The sequence below is a fragment of the Astatotilapia calliptera genome, chromosome 3 (assembly GCF_964374335.1).
Source record: "Astatotilapia calliptera chromosome 3, fAstCal68.1, whole genome shotgun sequence".
NCBI lineage: Eukaryota > Metazoa > Chordata > Actinopteri > Cichliformes > Cichlidae > Astatotilapia > Astatotilapia calliptera.
In genome coordinates, this window is record NC_137424.1 from 22,044,549 (window position 1) to 22,059,719 (window position 15,171).

The 15,171-nt window shown below is 57.3% G+C and overlaps 8 non-coding genes across 8 annotated transcripts; all 8 read right to left on the reverse strand.

Moving 5' to 3' along the window:
- Positions 1 to 828: 828 nt before the first annotated feature.
- On the reverse strand, positions 829 to 947 carry LOC145427016 (5S ribosomal RNA). Its single transcript, XR_013907740.1, has one exon. It is a non-coding gene; the product is annotated as a 5S ribosomal RNA (ribosomal RNA).
- A 1,565-nt stretch (positions 948 to 2,512) lies between these two features.
- LOC145427100 (5S ribosomal RNA) lies at positions 2,513 to 2,631 on the reverse strand. The gene has a single exon (XR_013907824.1). It is a non-coding gene; the product is annotated as a 5S ribosomal RNA (ribosomal RNA).
- Positions 2,632 to 5,128: 2,497 nt separating this feature from the next.
- On the reverse strand, positions 5,129 to 5,247 carry LOC145426630 (5S ribosomal RNA). The gene has a single exon (XR_013907340.1). It is a non-coding gene; the product is annotated as a 5S ribosomal RNA (ribosomal RNA).
- Positions 5,248 to 6,733: 1,486 nt separating this feature from the next.
- On the reverse strand, positions 6,734 to 6,852 carry LOC145427111 (5S ribosomal RNA). Its single transcript, XR_013907835.1, has one exon. It is a non-coding gene; the product is annotated as a 5S ribosomal RNA (ribosomal RNA).
- Positions 6,853 to 7,946: 1,094 nt separating this feature from the next.
- LOC145426934 (5S ribosomal RNA) lies at positions 7,947 to 8,065 on the reverse strand. Its single transcript, XR_013907655.1, has one exon. It is a non-coding gene; the product is annotated as a 5S ribosomal RNA (ribosomal RNA).
- Positions 8,066 to 9,236: 1,171 nt separating this feature from the next.
- LOC145426320 (5S ribosomal RNA) lies at positions 9,237 to 9,355 on the reverse strand. The gene has a single exon (XR_013907030.1). It is a non-coding gene; the product is annotated as a 5S ribosomal RNA (ribosomal RNA).
- Positions 9,356 to 11,549: 2,194 nt separating this feature from the next.
- Positions 11,550 to 11,668, reverse strand: LOC145427123 (5S ribosomal RNA). The gene has a single exon (XR_013907846.1). It is a non-coding gene; the product is annotated as a 5S ribosomal RNA (ribosomal RNA).
- Positions 11,669 to 14,010: 2,342 nt separating this feature from the next.
- Positions 14,011 to 14,129, reverse strand: LOC145426631 (5S ribosomal RNA). The gene has a single exon (XR_013907341.1). It is a non-coding gene; the product is annotated as a 5S ribosomal RNA (ribosomal RNA).
- Positions 14,130 to 15,171: the final 1,042 nt, after the last annotated feature.

Below are 15,171 nucleotides of genomic sequence, written 5' to 3' on the forward strand. Positions count from 1 at the left end.
TGGTGTGGTGTAAGTGGCCTGAGCAAGAGCAACAGGCCCTGGTGTGGTGTAATTGGCCTCAATAGCAACTAAGGCCCTGGTGTGGTGTATGTGGCCTCAGCCAGCAGCCACAGGCCCTGGTGTGGTGTAAGTGGCCTCAGAAGCAAATAAGGCCGTGGTGTTGTGTATGTGGCCTCAGCCAGCAGCCACAGGCCCTTGGTGTGGTGTAAGTGGCCTCAGCCAGCAGCCACAGGCCCTGGTGTGGTGTGGGTGGCCTCAGCCAGCAGCCACAGGCCCTTGGTGTGGTGTAAGTCGCCTCATCCAGCAGCCACAGGCCCTGATGTGGTGTAAGTGGCCTCAGCCAGAGCCACAGGCCCTGGTGTGGTGTAAGTGGCCTCAGCCAGAGCCACAGGGTCTGGTGTGATATGAGTGGCCTGAGCAAGAGCCACAGGCCCTGGTGTGGTGTAAGTGGCCTCAGCCAGCAGCCACAGGCCCTGGTGTGGTGTGGGTGGCCTCAGCCAGCAGCCACAGGCCCTTGGTGTGGTGTAAGTCGCCTCATCCAGCAGCCACAGGCCCTGATGTGGTGTAAGTGGCCTCAGCCAGAGCCACAGGCCCTGGTGTGGTGTAAGTGGCCTCAGCCAGAGCCACAGGCCCTGATGTGGTGTAAGTGGCCCCAGCCGGTCACTCAGGCCCTGGTGTGGTGTAGGTGGCATCAGCTAGCAGCACAAGACATTGGAAAACAGCCAAAAGCAGTGTCGTTAATGTGCCCTCATTAATGGGCAGCTGCTTTTGGTCTTTTAATACACCCCTTCTCTGGATCAAAAGCAGTTCAATGACATGAAAATGAAAGGCTTACAGCACCAGGTATTCCCAGGCAGTCTCCCATCCAAGTACTAACCAAGCCCAGCCCTTCTTAGCTTCCGAGATCAGACGAGGTCGGGCGTGCTCAGGGTGGTATGGCCGTAAGCTGCTGGCCCCAGCACAATGTCTCAATTTATGGATTCAACTGATTAGGTGGCAAGTACCTGAAGTTACGAAGACAATCCTATAACCATACCTGCATGTTTGCATAATACCCTAACCCAAAGGCTCAGTTTGGCATTTATCTAACAGCACAGGCCCTGGATTGTTGAAGATGGCCTCAGGAACCAGCACAGGGCCTGGTGTGTTGTACATGGCCACAGCAAGCAGCACAGGGCCAGGTTTGGTGAAGATGGCCTCGGCCAGAAGCACAGGGTCTGGTGTGATATGAGTGGCCTGAGCAAGAGCCACAGGCCCTGGTGTGGTGTAAGTGGCCTCAGCCAGCAGCCACAGGCCCTGGTGTGGTGTAAGTGGCCTCAGCCAGTGCCACAGGCCCTGGTGTGGTGTAATTGGCCTCAATAGCAACTAAGGCCCTGGTGTTGTGTATGTGGCCTCAGCCAGCAGCAACAGGCCCTGGTGTGGTGTAAGTGGCCTCAATAGCAACTAATGCCCTGGTGTGGTGTAAGTGGCCTCAGCCAGCAGCCACAGGCACTGGTGTGGTGTAAGTGCCCTCAGCCAGCAGCCACAGGCACTGGTGTGGTGTAAGTGCCCTCAGCCAGCAGCCACAGGCCCTGGTGTGGTGTAAGTGGCCTGAGCAAGAGCCACAGGCCCTGGTGTGGTGTAAGTGGCCTCAGCCAGCAGCCACAGGCCCTGGTGTGGTGTAAGTGCCCTCAGCCAGCAGCCACAGGCCCTGGTGTGGTGTAAGTGGCCTCAGCCAGCAGCCACAGGCCCTGGTGTGGTGTAAGTGGCCTCAGCCAGAGCCACAGGCCCTGGTGTGGTGTAAGTGGCCTCAGCCAGTGCCACAGGCCCTGGTGTGGTGTAAGTGGCCTGAGCAAGAGCCACAGACCCTGGTGTGGTGTAATTGGCCTCAATAGCAACTAATGCCCTGGTGTGGTGTAGGTGGCCTCAGCCAGCAGCCACAGGCCCTGGTGTGGTGTAAGTGGCCTCAATAGCAACTAATGCCCTGGTGTGGTGTAAGTGGCCTCAGCCAGCAGCCACAGGCCCTGGTGTGGTGTAAGTGGCCTGAGCAAGAGCCACAGACCCTGGTGTGGTGTAATTGGCCTCAATAGCAACTAAGGCCCTGGTGTGGTGTAGGTGGCCTCAGCCAGCAGCCACAGGCCCTGGTGTGGTGTAAGTGGCCTCAGCCAGTGCCACAGGCCCTGGTGTGGTGTAAGTGGCCTGAGCAAGAGCCACAGACCCTGGTGTGGTGTAATTGGCCTCAATAGCAACTAATGCCCTGGTGTGGTGTAAGTGGCCTCAGCCAGCAGCCACAGGCCCTGGTGTGGTGTAAGTGGCCTCAGCCAGCAGCCACAGGCCCTGATGTGGTGTAAGTGGCCCCAGCCGGTCACTCAGGCCCTGGTGTGGTGTAGGTGGCATCAGCTAGCAGCACAAGACATTGGAAAACAGCCAAAAGCAATGTCGTTAATGTGCCCTCATTAATGGGCAGCTGCTTTTGGTCTTTTAATACACCCCTTCTCTGGATCAAAAGCGGTTCAATGACATGAAAATGAAAGGCTTACAGCACCAGGTATTCCCAGGTAGTCTCCCATCCAAGTACTAACCAAGCCCAGCCCTGCTTAGCTTCCGAGATCAGACGAGGTCGGGCGTGCTCAGGGTGGTATGGCCGTAAGCTGCTGGCCCCAGCACAATGTCTCAATTTATGGATTCAACTGATTAGGTGGCAAGTACCTGAAGTTACGAAGACAATCCTTTAACCATACCTGCATGTTTGCATAATACCCTAACCCAAAGGCTCAGTTTAGCATTTATCTAACAGCACAGGCCCTGGATTGTTGAAGAAGGCCTCAGGAACCAGCACAGGGCCTGGTGTGTTGTACATGGCCACAGCTAGCAGCACAGGGCCTGGTTTGGTGAAGATGGCCTCGGCCAGAAGCGCAGGGCCTGATGTGATGTGAGTGGCCTGAGCAAGAGCCACAGGCCCTGGTGTGGTGTAAGTGGCCTCAGCCAGAAGCCACAGGCACTGGTGTGGTGTAAGTGCCCTCAGCCAGCAGCCACAGGCCCTGGTGTGGTGTAAGTGTCCTCAGCCAGCAGCCACAGGCCCTGGTGTGGTGTAAGTGGCCTCAGCCAGCAGCCACAGGCCCTGGTGTGGTGTAAGTGGCCTCAGCCAGTGCAACAGGCCCTGGTGTGGTGTAAGTGGCCTGAGCAAGAGTCACAGACCCTGGTGTGGTGTAATTGGCCTCAATAGCAACTAAGGCCCTGGTGTGGTGTAGGTGGCCTCAGCCAGCAGCCACAGGCCCTTGTGTGGTGTAAGTGGCCTCAGCCAGCAGCCACAGGCCCTGGTGTGGTGTAAGTGGCCTCAGCCAGCAGCCACAGGCCCTGGTGTGGTGTAATTGGCCTCAATAGCAACTAAGGCCCTGGTGTGGTGTAAGTGGCCTGAGCAAGAGCCACAGACCCTGGTGTGGTGTAATTGGCCTCAATAGCAACTAAGGCTCTGGTGTGGTGTAAGTGGCCTCAGCCAGCAGCCACAGGCCCTGGTGTGGTGTAAGTGGCCTCAGCCAGCAGCCACAGGCCCTGATGTGGTGTAAGTGGCCCCAGCCGGTCACTCAGGCCCTGGTGTGGTGTAGGTGGCATCAGCTAGCAGCACAAGACATTGGAAAACAGCCAAAAGCAATGTCGTTAATGTGCCCTCATTAATGGGCAGCTGCTTGAGGTCTTTTAATACACCCCTTCTCTGGATCAAAAGCGGTTCAATGACATGAAAATGAAAGGCTTACAGCACAAGTTACGAAGACAATCCTATAACCATACCTGCATGTTTGCATAATACCCTAACCCAAAGGCTCAGTTTAGCATTTATCCAACAGCACAGGCCCTGGATTGTTGAAGATGGCCTCAGGAACCAGCACAGGGCCTGGTGTGTTGTACATGGCCACAGCTAGCAGCACAGGGCCTGGTTGGGTGAAGATGGCCTCGGCCAGAAGCGCAGGGCCTGGTGTGATGTGAGTGGCCTGAGCAAGAGCCACAGGCCCTGGTGTGGTGTAAGTGGCCTCAGCCAGAAGCCACAGGCACTGGTGTGGTGTAAGTGGCCTCAGCCAGCAGCCACAGGCCCTGGTGTGGTGTAAGTGGCCTCAGCCAGCAGCCACAGGCCCTGGTGTGGTGTAAGTGGCCTCAGCCAGCAGCCACAGGCCCTGGTGTGGTGTGGGTGGCCTCAGCCAGCAGCCACAGGCCCTGGTGTGGTGTAAGTGGCCTCAGCCAGCAGCCACAGGCCCTGGTGTGGTGTAAGTGGCCTCAGCCAGAGCCACAGGCCCTGGTGTAGTGTAAGTGGCCTCAGCCAGTGCCACAGGCCCTGGTGTGGTGTAAGTGGCCTGAGCAAGAGCCACAGACCCTGGTGTGGTGTAATTGGCCTCAATAGCAACTAATGCCCTGGTGTGGTGTAGGTGGCCTCAGCCAGCAGCCACAGGCCCTGGTGTGGTGTAAGTGGCCTCAGCCAGTGCCACAGGCCCTGGTGTGGTGTAAGGGGCCTCAATAGCAACTAATGCCCTGGTGTGGTGTAAGTGGCCTCAGCCAGCAGCCACAGGCACTGGTGTGGTGTAAGTGGCCTCAGCCAGCAGCACAAGGCCCTGGTGTGGTGTAAGTGGCCTCAGCCAGTGCCAGAGGCCCTGGTGTGGTGTAAGTGGCCTGAGCAAGAGCCACAGACCCTGGTGTGGTGTAATTGGCCTCAATAGCAACTAATGCCCTGGTGTGGTGTAGGTGGCCTCAGCCAGCAGCCACAGGCCCTGGTGTGGTGTAAGTGGCCTCAGCCAGTGCCAGAGGCCCTGGTGTGGTGTAAGTGGCCTGAGCAAGAGCCACAGACCCTGGTGTGGTGTAATTGGCCTCAATAGCAACTAATGCCCTGGTGTGGTGTAAGTGGCCTCAGCCAGCAGCCACAGGCCCTGGTGTGGTGTAAGTGGCCTCAGCCAGCAGCCACAGGCCCTGATGTGGTGTAAGTGGCCCCAGCCGGTCACTCAGGCCCTGGTGTGGTGTAGGTGGCATCAGCTAGCAGCACAAGACATTGGAAAACAGCCAAAAGCAATGTCGTTAATGTGCCCTCATTAATGGGCAGCTGCTTTTGGTCTTTTAATACACCCCTTCTCTGGATCAAAAGCGGTTCAATGACATGAAAATGAAAGGCTTACAGCACCAGGTATTCCCAGGCAGTCTCCCATTCAAGTACTAACCAAGCCCAGCCCTGCTTAGCTTCCGAGATCAGACGAGGTCGGGCGTGCTCAGGGTGGTATGGCCGTAAGCTGCTGGCCCCAGCACAATGTCTCAATTTATGGATTCAACTGATTAGGTGGCAAGTACCTGAAGTTACGAAGACAATCCTTTAACCATACCTGCATGTTTGCATAATACCCTAACCCAAAGGCTCAGTTTAGCATTTATCTAACAGCACAGGCCCTGGATTGTTGAAGATGGCCTCAGGAACCAGCACAGGGCCTGGTGTGTTGTACATGGCCACAGCTAGCAGCACAGGGCCTGGTTTGGTGAAGATGGCCTCGGCCAGAAGCGCAGGGCCTGGTGTGATGTGAGTGGCCTGAGCAAGAGCCACAGGCCCTGGTGTGGTGTAATTGGCCTCAGCCAGCAGCCACAGGCCCTGGTGTGGTGTAAGTGGCCTCAGCCAGCAGCCACAGGCCCTGGTGTGGTGTAAGTGGCCTCAGCCAGTGCCACAGGCCCTGGTGTGGTGTAAGTGGCCTGAGCAAGAGTCACAGACCCTGGTGTGGTGTAATTGGCCTCAATAGCAACTAAGGCCCTGGTGTGGTGTAAGTGGCCTCAGCCAGAAGCCACAGGCACTGGTGTGGTGTAAGTGGCCTCAGCCAGCAGCCACAGGCCCTGGTGTGGTGTAAGTGGCCTCAGCCAGCAGCCACAGGCCCTGGTGTGGTGTAAGTGGCCTCAGCCAGCAGCCACAGGCCCTGGTGTGGTGTAAGTGGCCTCAGCCAGTGCCACAGGCCCTGGTGTGGTGTAAGTGGCCTCAGCCAGTGCCACAGGCCCTGGTGTGGTGTAAGTGGCCTGAGCAAGAGCCACAGACCCTGGTGTGGTGTAATTGGCCTCAATAGCAACTAATGCCCTGGTGTGGTGTAAGTGGCCTCAGCCAGCAGCCACAGGCCCTGGTGTGGTGTAAGTGGCCTCAGCCACTGCCACAGGCCCTGGTGTGGTGTAGGTGGCCTCAATAGCAACTAATGCCCTGGTGTGGTGTAAGTGGCCTCAGCCAGCAGCCACAGGCCCTGGTGTGGTGTAAGTGGCCTCAGCCACTGCCACAGGCCCTGGTGTGGTGTAAGTGGCCTCAATAGCAACTAAGGCCCTGGTGTGGTGTAGGTGGCCTCAGCCAGCAGCCACAGGCCCTGGTGTGGTGTAAGTGGCCTCAGCCAGTGCCACAGGCCCTGGTGTGGTGTAAGTGGCCTGAGCAAGAGCCACAGACCCTGGTGTGGTGTAATTGGCCTCAATAGCAACTAATGCTCTGGTGTGGTGTAAGTGGCCTCAGCCAGCAGCCACAGGCCCTGGTGTGGTGTAAGTGGCCTCAGCCAGCAGCCACAGGCCCTGATGTGGTGTAAGTGGCCCCAGCCGGTCACTCAGGCCCTGGTGTGGTGTAGGTGGCATCAGCTAGCAGCACAAGACATTGGAAAACAGCCAAAAGCAATGTCGTTAATGTGCCCTCATTAATGGGCAGCTGCTTTTGGTCTTTTAATACACCCCTTCTCTGGATCAAAAGCGGTTCAATGACATGAAAATGAAAGGCTTACAGCACCAGGTATTCCCAGGTAGTCTCCCATCCAAGTACTAACCAAGCCCAGCCCTGCTTAGCTTCCGAGATCAGACGAGGTCGGGCGTGCTCAGGGTGGTATGGCCGTAAGCTGCTGGCCCCAGCACAATGTCTCAATTTATGGATTCAACTGATTAGGTGGCAAGTACCTGAAGTTACGAAGACAATCCTTTAACCATACCTGCATGTTTGCATAATACCCTAACCCAAAGGCTCAGTTTAGCATTTATCTAACAGCACAGGCCCTGGATTGTTGAAGATGGCCTCAGGAACCAGCACAGGGCCTGGTGTGTTGTACATGGCCACAGCTAGCAGCACAGGGCCTGGTTTGGTGAAGATGGCCTCGGCCAGAAGCGCAGGGTCTGGTGTGATGTGAGTGGCCTGAGCAAGAGCCACAGGCCCTGGTGTGGTGTAAGTGGCCTCAGCCAGAAGCCACAGGTACTGGTGTGGTGTAAGTGGCCTCAGCCAGCAGCCACAGGCCCTGGTGTGGTGTAAGTGGCCTCAGCCAGCAGCCACAGGCCCTGGTGTGGTGTAAGTGGCCTCAGCCAGAGCCACAGGCCCTGGTGTGGTGTAAGTGGCCTCAGCCAGTGCCACAGGCCCTGGTGTGGTGTAAGTGGCCTGAGCAAGAGCCACAGACCCTGGTGTGGTGTAATTGGCCTCAATAGCAACTAATGCCCTGGTGTGGTGTAGGTGGCCTCAGCCAGCAGCCACAGGCCCTGGTGTGGTGTAAGTGGCCTCAATAGCAAATAATGCCCTGGTGTGGTGTAAGTGGCCTCTGCCAGCAGCCACAGGCCCTGGTGTGGTGTAAGTGGCCTCAGCCAGTGCCACAGGCCCTGGTGTGGTGTAAGTGGCCTGAGCAAGAGCCACAGACCCTGGTGTGGTGTAATTGGCCTCAATAGCAACTAATGCTCTGGTGTGGTGTAAGTGGCCTCAGCCAGCAGCCACAGGCCCTGGTGTGGTGTAAGTGGCCTCAGCCAGCAGCCACAGGCCCTGATGTGGTGTAAGTGGCCCCAGCCGGTCACTCAGGCCCTGGTGTGGTGTAGGTGGCATCAGCTAGCAGCACAAGACATTGGAAAACAGCCAAAAGCAATGTCGTTAATGTGCCCTCATTAATGGGCAGCTGCTTTTGGTCTTTTAATACACCCCTTCTCTGGATCAAAAGCGGTTCAATGACATGAAAATGAAAGGCTTACAGCACCAGGTATTCCCAGGTAGTCTCCCATCCAAGTACTAACCAAGCCCAGCCCTGCTTAGCTTCCGAGATCAGACGAGGTCGGGCGTGGTCAGGGTGGTATGGCCGTAAGCTGCTGGCCCCAGCACAATGTCTCAATTTATGGATTCAACTGATTAGGTGGCAAGTACCTGAAGTTACGAAGACAATCCTTTAACCATACCTGCATGTTTGCATAATACCCTAACCCAAAGGCTCAGTTTAGCATTTATCTAACAGCACAGGCCCTGGATTGTTGAAGATGGCCTCAGGAACCAGCACAGGGCCTGGTGTGTTGTACATGGCCACAGCTAGCAGCACAGGGCCTGGTTTGGTGAAGATGGCCTCGGCCAGAAGCGCAGGGCCTGGTGTGATGTGAGTGGCCTGAGCAAGAGCCACAGGCCCTGGTGTGGTGTAATTGGCCTCAGCCAGCAGCCACAGGCCCTGGTGTGGTGTAAGTGGCCTCAGCCAGCAGCCACAGGCCCTGGTGTGGTGTAAGTGGCCTCAGCCAGAGCCACAGGCCCTGGTGTGGTGTAAGTGGCCTCAGCCAGTGCCACAGGCCCTGGTGTGGTGTAAGTGGCCTGAGCAAGAGCCACAGACCCTGGTGTGGTGTAATTGGCCTCAATAGCAACTAATGCCCTGGTGTGGTGTAGGTGGCCTCAGCCAGCAGCCACAGGCCCTGGTGTGGTGTAAGTGGCCTCAATAGCAACTAATGCCCTGGTGTGGTGTAAGTGGCCTCAGCCAGCAGCCACAGGCCCTGGTGTGGTGTAAGTGGCCTGAGCAAGAGCCACAGACCCTGGTGTGGTGTAATTGGCCTCAATAGCAACTAAGGCCCTGGTGTGGTGTAGGTGGCCTCAGCCAGCAGCCACAGGCCCTGGTGTGGTGTAAGTGGCCTCAGCCAGTGCCACAGGCCCTGGTGTGGTGTAAGTGGCCTGAGCAAGAGCCACAGACCCTGGTGTGGTGTAATTGGCCTCAATAGCAACTAATGCCCTGGTGTGGTGTAAGTGGCCTCAGCCAGCAGCCACAGGCCCTGGTGTGGTGTAAGTGGCCTCAGCCAGCAGCCACAGGCCCTGATGTGGTGTAAGTGGCCCCAGCCGGTCACTCAGGCCCTGGTGTGGTGTAGGTGGCATCAGCTAGCAGCACAAGACATTGGAAAACAGCCAAAAGCAATGTCGTTAATGTGCCCTCATTAATGGGCAGCTGCTTTTGGTCTTTTAATACACCCCTTCTCTGGATCAAAAGCGGTTCAATAACATGAAAATGAAAGGCTTACAGCACCAGGTATTCCCAGGCAGTCTCCCATCCAAGTACTAACCAAGCCCAGCCCTGCTTAGCTTCCGAGATCAGACGAGGTCGGGCGTGCTCAGGGTGGTATGGCCGTAAGCTGCTGGCCCCAGCACAATGTCTCAATTTATGGATTCAACTGATTAGGTGGCAAGTACCTGAAGTTACGAAGACAATCCTTTAACCATACCTGCATGTTTGCATAATACCCTAACCCAAAGGCTCAGTTTAGCATTTATCTAACAGCACAGGCCCTGGATTGTTGAAGATGGCCTCAGGAACCAGCACAGGGCCTGGTGTGTTGTACATGGCCACAGCTAGCAGCACAGGGCCTGGTTTGGTGAAGATGGCCTCGGCCAGAAGCGCAGGGCCTGGTGTGATGTGAGTGGCCTGAGCAAGAGCCACAGGCCCTGGTGTGGTGTAAGTGGCCTGAGCAAGAGCCACAGGCCCTGGTGTGGTGTAAGTGGCCTCAGCCAGCAGCCACAGGCCCTGGTGTGGTGTAAGTGGCCTCAATAGCAACTAAGGCCCTGGTGTGGTGTAAGTGGCCTCAGCCAGAAGCCACAGGCACTGGTGTGGTGTAAGTGGCCTCAGCCAGCAGCCACAGGCCCTGGTGTGGTGTAAGTGGCCTCAGCCAGCAGCCACAGGCCCTGGTGTGGTGTAAGTGGCCTCAGCCAGCAGCCACAGGCCCTGGTGTGGTGTAAGTGGCCTCAGCCAGAGCCACAGGCCCTGGTGTGGTGTAAGTGGCCTCAGCCAGTGCCACAGGCCCTGGTGTGGTGTAAGTGGCCTGAGCAAGAGCCACAGACCCTGGTGTGGTGCAATTGGCCTCAATAGCAACTAATGCCCTGGTGTGGTGTAAGTGGCCTCAGCCAGCAGCCACAGGCCCTGGTGTGGTGTAAGTGGCCTCAATAGCAACTAATGCCCTGGTGTGGTGTAAGTGGCCTCAGCCAGCAGCCACAGGCCCTGGTGTGGTGTAAGTGGCCTCAGCCAGTGCCACAGGCCCTGGTGTGGTGTAAGTGGCCTGAGCAAGAGCCACAGACCCTGGTGTGGTGTAATTGGCCTCAATAGCAACTAATGCCCTGGTGTGGTGTAGGTGGACTCAGCCAGCAGCCACAGGCCCTGGTGTGGTGTAAGTGGCCTCAGCCAGTGCCACAGGCCCTGGTGTGGTGTAAGGGGCCTCAATAGCAACTAATGCCCTGGTGTGGTGTAAGTGGCCTCAGCCAGCAGCCACAGGCACTGGTGTGGTGTAAGTGGCCTCAGCCAGCAGCCACAGGCCCTGGTGTGGTGTAAGTGGCCTCAGCCAGCAGCCACAGGCCCTGGTGTGGTGTAAGTGGCCTGAGCCAGCAGCCACAGGCCCTGGTGTGGTGTAAGTGGCCTCAGTCAGAAGCCACAGGCACTGGTGTGGTGTAAGTGCCCTCAGCCAGCAGCCACAGGCCCTGGTGTGGTGTAAGTGACCTCAGCCAGCAGCCACAGGCCCTGGCGTGGTGTAAGTGGCCTCAGCCAGCAGCCACAGGCCCTGGTGTGGTGTAAGTGGCCTCAGCCAGTGCCACAGGCCCTGGTGTGGTGTAATTGGCCTCAATAGCAACTAATGCCCTGGTGTGGTGTAGGTGGCCTCAGCCAGCAGCCACAGGCCCTGGTGTGGTGTAAGTGGCCTCAGCCAGAGCCACAGGCCCGGGTGGGGTGTAAGTGGCCTCAGCCAGTGCCACAGGCCCTGGTGTGGTGTAAGTGGCCTGAGCAAGAGCCAAAGACCTGGTGTGGTGTAATTGGCCTCAATAGCAACTAATGCCCTGGTGTGGTGTAGGTGGCCTCAGCCAGCAGCCACAGGCCCTGGTGTGGTGTAAGTGGCCTCAATAGCAACTAATGCCCTGGTGTGGTGTAAGTGGCCTCAGCCAGCAGCCACAGGCCCTGGTGTGGTGTAAGTGGCCTGAGCAAGAGCCACAGACCCTGGTGTGGTGTAATTGGCCTCAATAGCAACTAAGGCCCTGGTGTGGTGTAGGTGGCCTCAGCCAGCAGCCACAGGCCCTGGTGTGGTGTAAGTGGCCTCAGCCAGCAGCCACAGGCCCTGGTGTGGTGTAAGTGGCCTCAGCCAGCAGCCACAGGCCCTGATGTGGTGTAAGTGGCCCCAGCCGGTCACTCAGGCCCTGGTGTGGTGTAGGTGGCATCAGCTAGCAGCACAAGACATTGGAAAACAGCCAAAAGCAATGTCGTTAATGTGCCCTCATTAATGGGCAGCTGCTTTTGGTCTTTTAATACACCCCTTCTCTGGATCAAAAGCGGTTCAATGACATGAAAATGAAAGGCTTACAGCACCAGGTATTCCCAGGTAGTCTCCCATCCAAGTACTAACCAAGCCCAGCCCTGCTTAGCTTCCGAGATCAGACGAGGTCGGGCGTGCTCAGGGTGGTATGGCCGTAAGCTGCTGGCCCCAGCACAATGTCTCAATTTATGGATTCAACTGATTAGGTGGCAAGTACCTGAAGTTACGAAGACAATCCTTTAACCATACCTGCATGTTTGCATAATACCCTAACCCAAAGGCTCAGTTTAGCATTTATCTAACAGCACAGGCCCTGGATTGTTGAAGAAGGCCTCAGGAACCAGCACAGGGCCTGGTGTGTTGTACATGGCCACAGCTAGCAGCACAGGGCCTGGTTTGGTGAAGATGGCCTCGGCCAGAAGCGCAGGGCCTGATGTGATGTGAGTGGCCTGAGGAAGAGCCACAGGCCCTGGTGTGGTGTAAGTGGCCTCAGCCAGAAGCCACAGGCACTGGTGTGGTGTAAGTGCCCTCAGCCAGCAGCCACAGGCCCTGGTGTGGTGTAAGTGTCCTCAGCCAGCAGCCACAGGCCCTGGTGTGGTGTAAGTGGCCTCAGCCAGTGCAACAGGCCCTGGTGTGGTGTAAGTGGCCTGAGCAAGAGTCACAGACCCTGGTGTGGTGTAATTGGCCTCAATAGCAACTAAGGCCCTGGTGTGGTGTAGGTGGCCTCAGCCAGCAGCCACAGGCCCTTGTGTGGTGTAAGTGGCCTCAGCCAGCAGCCACAGGCCCTGGTGTGGTGTAAGTGGCCTCAGCCAGCAGCCACAGGCCCTTGTGTGGTGTAAGTGGCCTCAGCCAGCAGCCACAGGCCCTGGTGTGGTGTAAGTGGCCTCAGCCAGCAGCCACAGGCCCTGATGTGGTGTAAGTGGCCCCAGCCGGTCACTCAGGCCCTGGTGTGGTGTAGGTGGCATCAGCTAGCAGCACAAGACATTGGAAAACAGCCAAAAGCAATGTCGTTAATGTGCCCTCATTAATGGGCAGCTGCTTGAGGTCTTTTAATACACCCCTTCTCTGGATCAAAAGCGGTTCAATGACATGAAAATGAAAGGCTTACAGCACAAGTTACGAAGACAATCCTATAACCATACCTGCATGTTTGCATAATACCCTAACCCAAAGGCTCAGTTTAGCATTTATCCAACAGCACAGGCCCTGGATTGTTGAAGATGGCCTCAGGAACCAGCACAGGGCCTGGTGTGTTGTACATGGCCACAGCTAGCAGCACAGGGCCTGGTTGGGTGAAGATGGCCTCGGCCAGAAGCGCAGGGCCTGGTGTGATGTGAGTGGCCTGAGCAAGAGCCACAGGCCCTGGTGTGGTGTAAGTGGCCTCAGCCAGAAGCCACAGGCACTGGTGTGGTGTAAGTGGCCTCAGCCAGCAGCCACAGGCCCTGGTGTGGTGTAAGTGGCCTCAGCCAGCAGCCACAGGCCCTGGTGTGGTGTAAGTGGCCTCAGCCAGCAGCCACAGGCCCTGGTGTGGTGTGGGTGGCCTCAGCCAGCAGCCACAGGCCCTGGTGTGGTGTAAGTGGCCTCAGCCAGCAGCCACAGGCCCTGGTGTGGTGTAAGTGGCCTCAGCAAGAGCCACAGGCCCTGGTGTAGTGTAAGTGGCCTCAGCCAGTGCCACAGGCCCTGGTGTGGTGTAAGTGGCCTGAGCAAGAGCCACAGACCCTGGTGTGGTGTAATTGGCCTCAATAGCAACTAATCCCCTGGTGTGGTGTAGGTGGCCTCAGCCAGCAGCCACAGGCCCTGGTGTGGTGTAAGTGGCCTCAGCCAGTGCCACAGGCCCTGGTGTGGTGTAAGGGGCCTCAATAGCAACTAATGCCCTGGTGTGGTGTAAGTGGCCTCAGCCAGCAGCCACAGGCACTGGTGTGGTGTAAGTGGCCTCAGCCAGCAGCACAAGGCCCTGGTGTGGTGTAAGTGGCCTCAGCCAGTGCCAGAGGCCCTGGTGTTGTGTAAGTGGCCTGAGCAAGAGCCACAGACCCTGGTGTGGTGTAATTGGCCTCAATAGCAACTAATGCCCTGGTGTGGTGTAGGTGGCCTCAGCCAGCAGCCACAGGCCCTGGTGTGGTGTAAGTGGCCTCAGCCAGTGCCAGAGGCCCTGGTGTGGTGTAAGTGGCCTGAGCAAGAGCCACAGACCCTGGTGTGGTGTAATTGGCCTCAATAGCAACTAATGCCCTGGTGTGGTGTAAGTGGCCTCAGCCAGCAGCCACAGGCCCTGGTGTGGTGTAAGTGGCCTCAGCCAGCAGCCACAGGCCCTGATGTGGTGTAAGTGGCCCCAGCCGGTCACTCAGGCCCTGGTGTGGTGTAGGTGGCATCAGCTAGCAGCACAAGACATTGGAAAACAGCCAAAAGCAATGTCGTTAATGTGCCCTCATTAATGGGCAGCTGCTTTTGGTCTTTTAATACACCCCTTCTCTGGATCAAAAGCGGTTCAATGACATGAAAATGAAAGGCTTACAGCACCAGGTATTCCCAGGCAGTCTCCCATTCAAGTACTAACCAAGCCCAGCCCTGCTTAGCTTCCGAGATCAGACGAGGTCGGGCGTGCTCAGGGTGGTATGGCCGTAAGCTGCTGGCCCCAGCACAATGTCTCAATTTATGGATTCAACTGATTAGGTGGCAAGTACCTGAAGTTACGAAGACAATCCTTTAACCATACCTGCATGTTTGCATAATACCCTAACCCAAAGGCTCAGTTTAGCATTTATCTAACAGCACAGGCCCTGGATTGTTGAAGAAGGCCTCAGGAACCAGCACAGGGCCTGGTGTGTTGTACATGGCCACAGCTAGCAGCACAGGGCCTGGTTTGGTGAAGATGGCCTCGGCCAGAAGCGCAGGGCCTGGTGTGATGTGAGTGGCCTGAGCAAGAGCCACAGGCCCTGGTGTGGTGTAATTGGCCTCAGCCAGCAGCCACAGGCCCTGGTGTGGTGTAAGTGGCCTCAGCCAGCAGCCACAGGCCCTGGTGTGGTGTAAGTGGCCTCAGCCAGTGCCACAGGCCCTGGTGTGGTGTAAGTGGCCTGAGCAAGAGTCACAGACCCTGGTGTGGTGTAATTGGCCTCAATAGCAACTAAGGCCCTGGTGTGGTGTAAGTGGCCTCAGCCAGAAGCCACAGGCACTGGTGTGGTGTAAGTGGCCTCAGCCAGCAGCCACAGGCCCTGGTGTGGTGTAAGTGGCCTCAGCCAGCAGCCACAGGCCCTGGTGTGGTGTAAGTGGCCTCAGCCAGCAGCCACAGGCCCTGGTGTGGTGTAAGTGGCCTCAGCCAGTGCCACAGGCCCTGGTGTGGTGTAAGTGGCCTCAGCCAGTGCCACAGGCCCTGGTGTGGTGTAAGTGGCCTGAGCAAGAGCCACAGACCCTGGTGTGGTGTAATTGGCCTCAATAGCAACTAATGCCCTGGTGTGGTGTAAGTGGCCTCAGCCAGCAGCCACAGGCCCTGGTGTGGTGTAAGTGGCCTCAGCCACTGCCACAGGCCCTGGTGTGGTGTAAGTGGCCTCAGCCAGCAGCCACAGGCCCTGGTGTGGTGTAAGTGGCCTCAATAGCAACTAATGCCCTGGTGTGGTGTAAGTGGCCTCAGCCAGCAGCCACAGGCCCTGGTGTGGTGTAAGTGGCCTCAGC